The sequence below is a fragment of the Myotis davidii genome, unplaced genomic scaffold, assembly GCF_000327345.1.
Source record: "Myotis davidii unplaced genomic scaffold, ASM32734v1 scaffold622, whole genome shotgun sequence".
In the NCBI taxonomy this organism is placed as follows: domain Eukaryota; kingdom Metazoa; phylum Chordata; class Mammalia; order Chiroptera; family Vespertilionidae; genus Myotis; species Myotis davidii.
In genome coordinates, this window is record NW_006293532.1 from 1,535,362 (window position 1) to 1,546,736 (window position 11,375).

Here is an 11,375-nt window from a genome sequence, read left to right on the forward strand (position 1 = left end):
TGGAATAGACAGAGAGCAAAGGTGACCAGTTGCCCCAATGGGCCCCTGAAGAATTTCCTCTCTGCCCAGTTTTCCTCCTCAGTTGCGTCCCACACAAATCTCTGGATTGAAGGTAAATCCATCAAAATGTCTTTGCCTCCATGCAGCCTCTCCAGCGTCCCAACCCCTTTCACATTCCTTATCTCATTTGTTCCTGCCGCAGCCTTGTCTAGTGGGCAGTGCCGTTCTTATCAGCTCTGCAGGTGAGGGAAGTGAGAATGAACTCCCTGGCTGAGTGTCCCTGGGTGGCCTCCGCCCTAACCAGTTACTAGTAAGACCTCAGCCCTGACTGGACAGTCAGCACCTATAGGAAGGGAAGATGGACGTGTGGGGCCTAGAAGACCTAGAAAGCGAAGGGAAAATCTGGAAAGTAGCTGCGGAGGCGGACCTGTGTGTTCTTTAATTTCCAGCTTCACCAGGTGTGACCCAGCTTCAGGGAGGATTTCTCTAAGGTTCTGTGTTCCATAGCATCGCCAGGAGCGTGCCCCGTGGCCATGGCCCCTGCCATCTGCTCACATTCATGCAGACAATTGCACGGGGCGTAGAAACGCCGCCACCCTTTGGGCGCCGTGGTGTGCGGCTGTGCCAGGGCCAGGAGCACAGCATCCTGGAGAGAGGGAGCCCTCAGGGTCTGGAGAATGTGGGAGGCGGAGGAGAATGGGCTGCACTTTGCTGACCGGTCAGCCCATTGGATATTCTCAGAGAAAAGGCAACCAGTTTGGCCCTCACAAGGCCTCTGCTTTCCTCCTGCTCCCTCTCCAAGGAGATCCTCGCACCTGCTGTGCTGTTGTACCCAGCCACCAGCAAGGTCTGTGTGCTGGCACTATGCCCGGCAGCCGTGGGGGCGTCCGTGCCAGGAGGGGCGGGCGTCAAGGAGAAGCAGGTGTCCAGCCAAAGAGAACAAGGTGACCGGGAAGGGTCCCAGGGAGCAGAGCAGAGCCAGCAGACCAGACAACCCTTGCTCACCACCCCACTCTGATGAGAATGATCTGGGCCCAGAAGAATAGCAATGAATTCATTAGGGGTCTGTTGTCACAGAGCTGCTCATTATTGAAGTCCCTCTGCTGGGAGGGGAGATGGGGAAAGGTGTGAAGGGGACAGCTATTCAAACAGAATCTTTGAAAGGAGCTAGCTAGACCCTCCCCCAGCTGTCTGCTCTGCCCTTGGGCTCTACCAGAAAGACCCACAGAGCACAGGCATCAAGCACAGGCATCAAGACCAAAAGATACATGGGGACCCTGAGCCACCCTGTGTGGGCTGCTCTGGATTCAGGATGGAGGCTTTCCGGCCTCACCCCTTTCTAGTCATTCCTCTTCCTGTGACTCTGAGTCTGAGACCCCAGCTCTGACCCAACCCATCATCGTGACCTTACCAGCGGTTCTCAACCTGTGGGTCGCGATCCCTTTGGCAGTCAAATGACCCTTTCACAGGGGTCGCCTAAGACCATCCTGCATATCAGATATTTACATGATGGTTCATAACAGTAGCAACATTACAGTGATGAAGTAGCAACGAAAATAATTTTATGGTTGGGTCACAACATGAGGAACTGTATTTAAAGGGCCAGAAGGTTGAGAACCACTGCCTTAATCCTTGCTTTCCATCTGCCTTTGAGCCAGCACAGCTCCAGCTCCGTGGCCCTGGAGTTCTTTACCTAACAGCACCTTGAGTGTTTAGTGCTTTCCTTCTAAGAGCTCTTATAGGTCCAATGGGGAGGCAAAAAGACCGTTTTAACAGAAGCAAATGTGTGTAGTGTGTTTTGGTGCGAGCTCCAGAAGATTTGGTTTGGGGGCAGGGCAATGGCAGAGCAAGATTCCTTCTTTCTCCACCCATTCTTTTCTAGAGATGGGGAAAGAGAGGCCTAGCAAAGTGAAGGCCCAACTGGCATAAGATTCTGTTTCTTCCACCTCCCAGCTGTGTGACCTTGAGGAATTACCTCACCCCTCTGTGCCTCAGTTTCCTCATATATAACATGGGAATAGTAGAACCCTTAGGATGAGGTCAAACAGTCATAGGGGCTAAATATATGTGAGCCGTGGCTAATGTTCCCCTCCTGCCCTGACCCCAGAGCAGGATACATTCATTCCATCAGCATGTGTCCTTGAGGGCCTGCTGTATGCACAGTAGTGCCAAATGCAGTGGGGCATGTGAAGCTGTATAAAACACAGTACCTGCTTTCTAGGAACTTACCATCTTAGGCACAATAACTGCATGTGTTTTCCAGTGACTGTGCCAAGAGACACGTGCTATGAGAATTCAAAGGAGGGATCAGGACAGGCTTCATGGAGGAAGTGGCATTTGGATTGGGCCTTGAAGGATAGTCAGGATCTGGGAGGTAGAATGAATTGTCAAGCACAGGCATCAAGACCAAAAACCTGGAGACATCAGTGGAAAATGGTGAGATGGCCCTGTCAGCTAACCCCTACATGACTTTTCTAAATTACCAGTGGGGGCCATTCAAGGTGTTCTGTGTGTGTGTGCATGGATGCATGCAACTATTCACTCTTTTCCATATTCCTAACTTAGTGTATGTTCATTATTTTAAAAAATTAGGAGCCTGAGATAAGCAAGAGAAAGAAAATGACAAACACCTGAAACGTAAGGGTTTTGCATACAGAAAAGGCAGGATCAAATAAGTGTTTTAAGAAGATTAATCTGGCAGTGTTTGGGAGGACAGATTAGAGCAGGAATATGCTGGAGGCAGGCAGATTTCTCAGGTTATTGCAGTCGCGCAGATAAGAGGCAATAAAGACTCAGACCTTGCCCGCGAGCAATGGGAGAGAAATACAGAGACAGGGATGTGGTCCCCCCCCACCCCCCAGTTACCACGCGTTTGCTGCACTGTGGTATACACATGCCACACGCGTCCTTTAAATGATATTTCCTTTGAAAATCTCAGGGAGCCCCGTGCATTCAGGCACAGCCCAGTGTCGGATTGCTGTGCACACCAATCTTGACCTCCCTTCTCAGCCTCCCAGCCCGCAATGCCATCCCCAATGTCAATGCAAGCAAGAGATGACTGTTCCAGATTATAAAAGGCAGGACAATGGTAGGCCATGGAGAAGAACGAGTTAATTAAAGAGGGTGACAACCCACTCAGGCACCCAGCCTTTGCTCTGTTTCACCCTGGGGGAGGCAGCTACAGGATCTATTTTGTGTCCCGGGATTTAGCTCCAGGGCCACTCAGCCGTCTTGGGATGTAATTTTGAGTCCCACGGGCATCAGATGCGTCCTCTTGTTGGACTTACCGGCTGGAAAAACTGAGGCCTCAGAGTGTGTCCGGAAGAAAGACGGAGCCCAGGCCTTGGAACCAGGCAGACCCGCTCTGTGCCTCCCTGCACCCCTGACCAGCTGTGTGATCGGGACCCTTCACACTTCCTATTCTGTGGCATGGGGAGTCTGGCCATAGAGGGTTCAAGATTATTCCTGCTAATATCTCCAACCTTTTGCACACCGATGGCCATGTTCAATAGAGGTTCAATAAATCCTTTAAGCTAAATTGATGAAGGGAGAGAAATGGTTCGAGAGTCTGTGTCGCCCAGCCCGTGTGGTTCAGTGGTTGAGTGTCCACCTAGGAACCTGGAGGTCACAGTTCGATTCCCTGTTGGGACACATGCCCAGGCTGCAGGCTCAATATCTAGTGTGGGGCGTGCAGGAAGCAGCCGATCAGTGATTTTCTCTCTCGTCATAGATGTTTCTATCTCTCTCTCCCTCTCCCTTCCTCTCTGAAATAAATAAAAAAAAATTTTTTTAAAAGAAAGCCTGTGTAAATCCAGTCCCAGGGAGGGCTGGGTTCCCTTACCTGCTCCTCCCTGGCAGTGTGATGGGGCCTTTCAAGGTAGTTAACCTGAGTGTCAGCGTGCCTAATGCTCACCACACCCTGTCCCCGAGCTGGGTGAGGAAGCCTGCACCGCCCCCCACAGGGGCCCTAAAGGATGGTTCTAAATCATTCATTCAATCCTGAAGCAGCCGGGGTGTCCCCAGGCGGTAACCTGTGTGCAGTGCCTGGAGCCCCACATATTAGAGCTTTGGGTCAACGGAGATTCTATTTGGCAGCAGTTGCTCATTATTCTTTATTAATTCCTCCTCCCATCCCTATACGCTCCCCCCAGCTCTGTGCACGCTCCCTGTGAATTATTGCTTTGCCACTGCGTGATGTGATTTCATCTGAGGCTGCTTAATGCCTTGGCTGTCCCTGGCTGTGTTTATCCTATTTGTTTCCCAGAACAATCAAGTGCTTCCTCTGCCCCTGGCAGCTTCATCCTGTTCCCGGAGCCTCCTGACCTGCCCAGAGTCTTGAGTTGGAGCAACACTGAAAGGTGGGGCTGGTCTGAGACCAAGCCCTGTGCTCAGAAACTGCCCGACCCATGCCATTCACCTGCACAGGCGCCTGTCTCTTCCCGCCTTGAAGCTCAAAGCCCTTTGTACAGGGAGTCCCCAGAGTTGGATTCTTTTGCTTCTTGGGTTGTTGTTGTTTTTTAAAAAATATATTTTATTGATTTTTTTACAGAGAGGAAGGGAGAGGGATAGAGAGTTAGAAACATTAATGAGAGAGAAACATCGATCAGCTGCCTCGTACAGGCCTCCCACTGGGGATGTGCCCACACTCAAGGTACATGCCCTTGACCGGAATCGAACCTGGGACCTTTCAGTCTGCAGGCCGACACTCTATCCACTGAGCTAAACCGATTAGGGCTGCTTTCTGGGTTTTGATATCCTTTTCCCCTGAGTCTAAAGGGAGAGGCCCCTGGGATAGGCGCGTCGGTGCCTGGTGGAGCACAGAGAGCCACTAACCTCAGGAAGGTGGGAAGCAGAGGCTGCTCTTCTCAGGCCTACGGGCAGCAGGGATCCGTGATTGCCAGGCCCTCCGCGATTTAGGGGAAAGAAAAAAACAACATTCCCCACTCCAGCCAACCTCCAACCCAACTCCTGAACACTTACTTTACCCATAGTAGGTGCTCAATAAAATATTCACACCACCCACTATCCCCTGTCACAAGCCAGGCTCTTAAATCTCAGGCCGTCCCAAGGTGCAGAAGTCCAGAGAAGTGCTTCCTCTTAGACCCTGCACCATGTTTCAGAAGAAAGCCCTCCATGGCTTGGGCCTCTGAAGTCCAGGAGCCTGTAGTCCCGTGCACCCCTCACGTGCAGTTTAGTATTGAGGGCAGATTGCTAACATGCCCAGAAATAGAAGTGATTGTACATGGAAATGTCATTCTCTAATGTCAGAGCCCCAGTGAGTAACCGACAGCTCTCCAACTCTCTAGGGACCAGTGTTGGGAGCGTGTGTGTGTGTGTGTGTGTGTGTGAGGGGTGGCCAGAATTCTCCAAGTTTAGCACGTCTTAGTGACCTCCTTCCTTTTCATGGGCAGGCAGATCCTGGGCCTTGTCTTCCCTCTTCCCCTCCTCTCCTGGGTCAGTGCAACCCACTGGCCAAGTTTTCAGGCTTCCCTGTCCCTCTCCAATTAGCCAAGCATTTGGGGCCAGGTGCCCGGCTGTCCTCCGGGAGCCTCGCCTGCTTGGCTATGACTCTGCATGGTTAGTTAATGTTTGCACAGCTCCAGAGGGTGGGGGGTGGAGGTGGGGGGGCGAGCCCACGGTGCCCTGGAAGTTGCTGCTGCTTGTGTGTGTGTGTGTGTGTGTGTGTGTGTGTGCAGGATAGAGGGAAGAAGATTCTCAGAGACTGAACTTACTAAAGACTCCCATCTATAAATAATCCGGGTCATGAAGCTGTACAGAAATAAACTTCAGCATGAATCCCTTCTCGCAGCACTAAATGCACAGCTGCGGACACACTCACTCATTAACTCACTACTGAGTTCAGTCTGGGCAGCACCGGGCTTTCTCCACCTTGCCCTCTTTAAAGGTGTAAATGTGCACATGCATGCACACACATATGCACATACATATACACATGTACCACATATATGCACACACATGCACACACGCATTTATATACCATGCAACCCAGAGTGCTGAGGCAGAGATACAATCAAGTCACAAAGGCCTCTTCCACAGTGAATTTTAGGACAAACGGTGACAAGGGCTGGAATTGTTGAGCCCTCAGTAACTGCGTGTCAGGTCTGCAGCCCCAAGTTTCCAAGATGCCTGGGCTCACACATGACAACAACTGTTTCATATTTACATCACGCTTTCAACTTTGCAAAGAACTCACATTTCCGCCTCTGCTTTGCAGTTGAGGTGTCACCTCCTTCAGGAAGCCTCCCCTCACGGCTCTAGGTGAGGTGCTGTCCTGCCTGCCAGGCTGGCCGCCCCAGGCTCCCATGTGTTTGTGAAGAGGGTAGAATTGTCCATTCCCCTGTTCCTTGGGCTTCCTAAGAAGATCCTTTCCCACAGTGTCCCCAGCGGTTAGCACAGGCCTGGCTCACCGTAGGCATGCACTAAATGCCTACAGGATGATACTGAAATCCATAGCTAATCACTCATTTCATTCTCACGACATCTCTTCTGAGCTAGTCAGGACAGGCGCTACCACTCTCATTTGGCAGCAGTGGAGACCATTCCACAAACAAGTGAAGCGAGTTGCCTGAAGTCACATAGCCAATTACTGAAAAAGTTGGGATTCCATTCCAGCCCTCCAGACAGGGACCAGTGCCTCCCACTGTGTGGGGATCCCTCTCACACACATCTGCTTCCTACTGGGGAGGCCCAAGAAGAGAATTCCCGATTCTACTGCTCATCAGCTGATCTTGAAAAAAATGACTATGACCATGACTACTACTAATCAAGTGATATTAGAGCATCACATTCCAAGCAAAGGCACCATAATTTAGGACTAACTAGAGAAGAAATTGATGTACAAGAGGAAGAGTTGGGGGGGATGGTCGGGGGGGCTGTAGGTAAGCTAGTTAATTGGATATGCTGATTTGAATTGGATGTTCATGTAAAGAGGCTGCCATTAATTTCTGCACAGACCTTGCTGTGATTTAAAGGGAAGCTACTAATAGGATTACTATTTCATTCTCATTTCCAAGAGGCCCCTCCCATCTGGGGAAAGGACAGTAAATCTCCCCTGGATTTCACAGCCCCAACGCCATCCCTGAGAAATGGACTTTTAGCCACCAACCAAATTAGATTTGGAGTTTATCGTTGCCTCCCAGGAAAGAGGTGACTGTCCCACTTTGGCCTTGGGGGCTGAAGGGGGAAGAGTGGGCAAGGAGAGAATTTGGACATTTAGCCGCAATGAACAGCTAGAGTGGCCCAGTGTTATCCTTTCTTAGGAGAATCAAGGTTTGTGTGTAAATGAATCCCCTTCTATCACCCTTATTAGCCATGTGGTCTTGGCCTAATTCAGTTTAATGCTGTCTTCTGGGCATTGAAACTTGGCCCTGGGGACACAAGCTTAAAACTGAATAGAACTGTCACTTTGTGGGCCACCACACAATAGACTCAACCAGGTGGATTTTAAAATCCCACTTCTGTTTGGGACTCTCTCACAGCCCCTCACTATCACCCTGGGTCTGGCAGGGATAGGGGACAACTTTGAAACTCAACCCTTGTTCAATCCAAGACAGAACAATGTGGGCAGAGAAGATGGAAAGTGGGCCGGGAGGCCAGGGGGTCAAAGAAAAGGAGGTGGGGCCAGGGGCTGGCAGGCAGAAGGCAGGGGAGGCCAACTGGGCCGCAGAGGTCTTTCCCCGCCCCAATTCCCTTTGCTCCCTCTGGCTGACCTTGAACCTTCCCCCTCCCCCCCCAGGACCCTCCTACCTAGCCCGTAGCCCCCTTCAGCCATGCGCTTCCTCTGGATCACACCGGCTGGGAGCCAGGTGGAGCCCCCATTCCACCAATACTAGTTGTGTCCTTTGAATGGAAGTGTTTGGATGAGATGTGCTCCAAAGCCCTTGTCTCTCAGCAGTCTGTGGTTCTCCACTGACAGGGCCCAAGCAGATTGCTTCTTCCTGTTACTCAGAGGGGGAAACTAAGGCTCAGAGAGACAAGGTAACGGACCTAAATGTATACCCGTAAGCAGAAATCAAGGCCAGGCAAAAAGAGCCAAACCAGAAACCCAGGAACCCTGAACCGCAGACCCGTGCTCTGCCCACTTCGGTGTGTTGCCAGAGGGAGAAAAGGAATTAGGGCGGGGAAAGACCTCTGCGGTCCAGTTGGCCTCCCCTGCCTTCTGCCTGCCAGTCCCTGGCCCTACCCCCTTCTTTTGACACCCCCCTCCCCCCGCCCGGCCTCCTGGCCCACTGTCCATCTTCTCTGCCCTCCTGAAGGTTTCTGGGAGAGTCGCACAAGCTGGGGGCAGACCTCATGGAATGAGAGTCAGAGGAGGGGCGGGGCTCCCTGGGCAGTGCCGCTCTTCTCTCGGGGCATTTAGACTGAATGCAATAGGGTAGCTTAGTTCAGGTTCATCTCCAAGAACATTTTCTGTTCTGGTTTGGTTTTAGCTCTGACGTTTGAGTGTTATGCAGATTTGATTCTGGCTTTAACTGGTTTATTAAAAGATTGGGGTTGCAGATGGGAATAAAAAACGAAACACAACAAATCTGCTTAGGTCTCCGATTCAGTAAGAGGTGAATGGCTGGGATTGGTCCTAACTGGGATGCTGCAGAGGATGTGATGAAAAGGTGTCTTTGGCGCAATCCCAGCTTCAACCTCGCCGTGGGTACCATCTAGTCCCAAGCACCAGAGAGGGAGGCCCAGGCATGTGGTGTTCCTCCTTCTGACTTTGTGTCCAGGCCTTGCTGGGGGTCCAGGCCGGTGCCCAGGCTTGTGGGGAGGGAGGCTGCTCTGCCCAGAGGGGAGATCCTGGGCCAGGCCAGAAGGAGGGGGACAGGTTCTACAGCTCCTGGGCCTGAGCCAGTGCCTTGGAATCTCACAGGAGAGGAGCAGCTGTCACAGGGAGGGTGGCGAGAGTCACTGGACACTTCCTCTTGAGAGGAAGAATGGAGCCGGGACTTCCCATGATGTAGAGATAGAAGACTGAGGTCAAGCCAACCAGGAGTCCTGGCAGCTATCTCTTCCCTCTTCCTCTGGCAATAGCACAAGAACTTTTGTGACTAAAAGCTACCACTTCTGGAAGAGTCTCATGGAAATTTGGTATCTGTCCATCTGAGAGAGAGTGCTGCTTTGAATGCTAAGGGGAACCAATTTAATGGTGGGGTGTTTTCCCACATAAAGACCCTGGCCCTTCACTCTTCTTGAGTCCATACTCAGATTTGCTCAGGGTGCAGGGCAGCAGCCTCAGCCCCATAGCATCATCACTGACCCCACAGTCTTCCTCCATCCTGTGAGAATGAATTCAGTGGTGCCTGGCCCCTTCTCTGGAAGGAGGGGCTTAGTGACAGTTGCCAAGGCAACAGCTTTGAACAGCAGGAAGCTACTAGCCAGGCAGAAAAGAGGCAAAGGAGAAGCTTAGGGGAAACAGGAGAATCTTGCCCACTAAGGGAGGTACTTGGGTAGGAATGGCTAAGAGCAGAATTTCTTTGGTTCCATTGAGGCTACCTCCTCATCTTCATCTCAACCATCAAAGTGATGAGAAGAAACAATATCCCCTAATCCAGGCCCTGCTCTACTGTTCTCACTCTAGGGCTGGGCACAAGGCCTCAGGCAGGAATCTGCTGTTTCTGCCACTAGGAAATCCAGGGCCACACGGTTCCCCATTCACAGTGGGCTTATGGTCTACCCCCCACCCACTCCAGTCCAATTCCATTGCAGCAGGTACAGACCATGCCCTGGCTTAAGCCCTTCAAGTAGGCCATTGTCAGGAGGGTAGAGAAATAGGAATGGAAGCACTGGTCCTACTTCCCCAACTCTGCAATAAGTAATGCTCTTAACCCTCCCTACTCGGCCAGTAGGAACTGAGGATGCCTCCACCTGTCCATCCTGACATGTTACCTGTGGCATCAGGCACCAGGCTCAGCCCTTGGGATGAATAAGCCATGTCCTCCCCTAAGGAGCTCTCCATGGGGTGGGAGAAAGGGGCAGAGGGGAGGAGATGGTTAGAAAGGGAATTGGAACAAGAAGGCTTAATCTTAAAATCTTCCAAAGAAAATGTCTTTTGACTTCATTTTCATTTGGCACTAAAGAGTCCATAATACTTTATCAGTTGGTTTGTAGTTCATGTCCTTCCAACAAGTATTTTTCAAGCATTCCCCTTTATCCATTAACAGCTATGTCCCCAGCCCCATCCTAGTCCTCAGGGTTAGAGGGTTATGAGAGAAATAGAAATGTTGATGGACATCTGCACATGTGAAGCAATTAGAGAACAATTTAAATAGGTCACTAGCCCTAACTGGTTTGGCTCAGTGGAGAGAGCGTCGGCCTGCGGACTCAAGGGTCCCAGGTTCGAATCTGGTCAAAGGCATGTACCTTAGTTGTAGGCACATCCCCAGTGGGGAGTGTGCAGGAGGCAGCTGATCAATGTTTCTCTCTCATCAATGTTTCTAACTCTCTATCCCTCTCCCTTCCTCTCTGTAAAAAAATCAATAAAATATATATTTTTTAAATAAAATAAATAGGTCACCAATTTACGTTAGCTAGTACATATACGATGAACAGATCAATTGATTATAATTCTAGGACAAAATGTCTGGTAGGGAAAAAGGCATCTGAGTGAAGTGCAGTTAGTGTGGGGAAGAGATTGAGGAAGACTTCATGGAGGAGATGGGGCTTGAGCTAGAGGGGTTTCCAGGAGTAGAGGACAAAGAAATGAGCCACCGGTAAGGATTGTTGGTCAACAGTCAACTGCTCTGCTGGGAACAAGAAACCTAGGATGGGGACACACTCGAACCAAGGACCCTGGCCACCAACTTTTGGACGACCTAGGGCAGTGATGGCGAACCTTTTGAGCTCGGCATGTCAGCATTTTGAAAAACCCTAACTTAACTCTGGTGTCGTGTCACATATAGAAATTTTTTGATATTTGCAACCATAGTAAAACAAAGACTTATATTTTTGATATTTATTTTATATATTTAAATGCCATTTAACAAAGAAAAATCAACCAAAAACAATGAGTTCGCGTGTCATAGGTTCGCCATCACTGACCTAGGGACATCTCCCCACCGAGCCTCAGTATTGTATCCATATACTGCTTAGACTAGATTCGTGCTTCTCAAACCCTCCGATCGGCAGCATCACATCACCTGGGAATTTATAGAAATGAAAATTCTCAGGCCTTATTCCCACCGAATCAGAAACTCTGGGCATGGGCCCAGCCACGCATTTACCAACCCTCTCCGCTGGTGAGTCTCAGGCTTTGAGAACCACGGGGCTACATCAGTGCTTCTGGACTCTGGCTGCTCCTTAGATTCACCTGGGAAGCTTTGAAATGCAAAAAGGATGCCCAGGCCCCACCCACAGAGATCCTG

At 50.6% G+C, this 11,375-nt stretch overlaps 1 protein-coding gene across 1 annotated transcript in view; it reads left to right on the plus strand.

The window, feature by feature from the left end:
* Window positions 1–11,375, plus strand: part of PLXNA2 (plexin A2) — a 206,257-nt gene that overhangs the window by 71,797 nt on the left and 123,085 nt on the right. The window lies entirely within an intron of this gene.